This window comes from Mustelus asterias, chromosome 25 (assembly GCF_964213995.1).
Source record: "Mustelus asterias chromosome 25, sMusAst1.hap1.1, whole genome shotgun sequence".
NCBI lineage: Eukaryota > Metazoa > Chordata > Chondrichthyes > Carcharhiniformes > Triakidae > Mustelus > Mustelus asterias.
This window is the reverse complement of record NC_135825.1, coordinates 51,288,942-51,290,781: the sequence shown is the minus strand read 5'-3', so window position 1 is coordinate 51,290,781 and position 1,840 is coordinate 51,288,942.

The following is a 1,840-nucleotide window of genomic DNA, read 5'->3' as shown; positions in this document are numbered from 1 at the left end:
CACTACCAAGTATCTTACCATTAGCCCAGTACTCTGTATTCCTGTTACTCCTTCCAAAGTGAATCACCTCACACTTTTCCGCATTAAACTCCATTTGCCACCTCTCAGCCTAGCTCTGCAGCTTATCTATGTCCCTCTGTAACCTGCCACTTCCCTCCGCACTGTCTACATCTCCACCGACTTTAGTGTCATCCGCAAATTTACTAATCCATCCATCCACGCCCTCATCCAGGTCATTACTAAAAATGACAAACAGCAGTGGCCCCAAAACAGATCCTTGCGGTACACCACTAGTAACTGAACTCCAGGATGAATATTTCCCATCAACCACCACCCTTTGTTTTCTTACAGCTAGCCAATTCCTGATCCAAACCACTAAAACACCCTCAATCCCATGTGTCCGTATTTTCTGCAAAGACTTACCATGGGGAACCTTATCAAATGCTTTGCTGAAATCCATATACACCACATCAACCGCTTTACCCTCATCCACCTCTTTGGTCACCTTCTCAAAGAACTCAATAAGGTTTGTGAGGCACGACCTACCCTTCACAAAACCGTGCTGACTATCCCTAATCAAATTATTCCTTTCTAGGTGATTATAAATCCTATCACTTATAATCCTTTCCAATACTTTGCCCACAACAGAAGTAAGGCTCACCGGTCTATAATTACCAGAGTTGTCCCTACTCCCCTTCTTGAACAAGGGGACAACATTTGCTATCCTCCAGTCTTCTGGCACTGTTCCTGTAGACAAGGTTGGCCTGGATAAGATGCTACGTCAAGGAGTCAGTGTAGACTCGATGACCGAATGGCCTCCTTCTGCACTGTAGAGATTCTATGAATCATGGAAGACGTTGAATGTGAATTTTTCCACATAATTTTAATACGTTATTTAAGAGTGGAATATTTACCAATATCGGCTAAATTGAAACGGTGAAGAAATAATTCCAGGTTAGCTATTATTTGTGGGTTACACAGGTTTTCTGATACCACATCTGGTATTGATTAGCTTGGCACATTTAACCAGTACTGGATTTTGTTTTCATGTACTTGAGAGAAATTGCAATTATAGTGCTTATACACTGGAACTAATTTAGGAAAATATAGAAAACTCAATGCGATTAAGCTACTTTGTTGCTGCAGCCAAAATATTTCCTTCACTTTGAATGTTTAGTTGTCCTAGAAGTAGTTCAGTTTGATCATTTATATTTACTGATTTAAAACAAAACAAGCAGCATTATTTAGGTGCAGACCAATTTGGATAATGTTTGTGTGAGGCAGAGAATATTTTTTTGTTTTCTGCAAACAGTGCATTCTTGATGGGCGGCATGGTGGCACAGTGGTTAGCACTGCTGCCTCACACCGCCAGGGTCCCTGGTTCAATTCCCAGCTTGGGTCACTGTCTGTGTGGAGTCTGCACGTTCACTGTGTGTCTGCAGGGTTTCCTCCGGGTGCTCCAGTTTCCTCCCATAGACTGAAAGACATGCTGGTTAATTGCATTGGCCATGCTAAATTCTCCCTCAATGTACCCGAACAGGCACTGGAGTGTGGCAACTAGGAGATTTTCACAGTAACTTCATTGCAGTGTTAATGTACAAAGAACATTACAGCACAGGAACAGGCCCTTCAGCCCTCCAAGCCTGCACCAACCATGCTGCCTGACTGAACTAGAACCCCCTACCCTTCCGGAGACCGTATCCCTCTACTCCCATCCTATTCATGTATTTGTCAAGACACCCCTTAATGTCACTACTGTATCTGCTTCCACTACCTCCCCTGGCAGCGAGTTCCAAGCACCCATCACCCTCTGTGTAAAAATAAATTGCCTCGTACATCT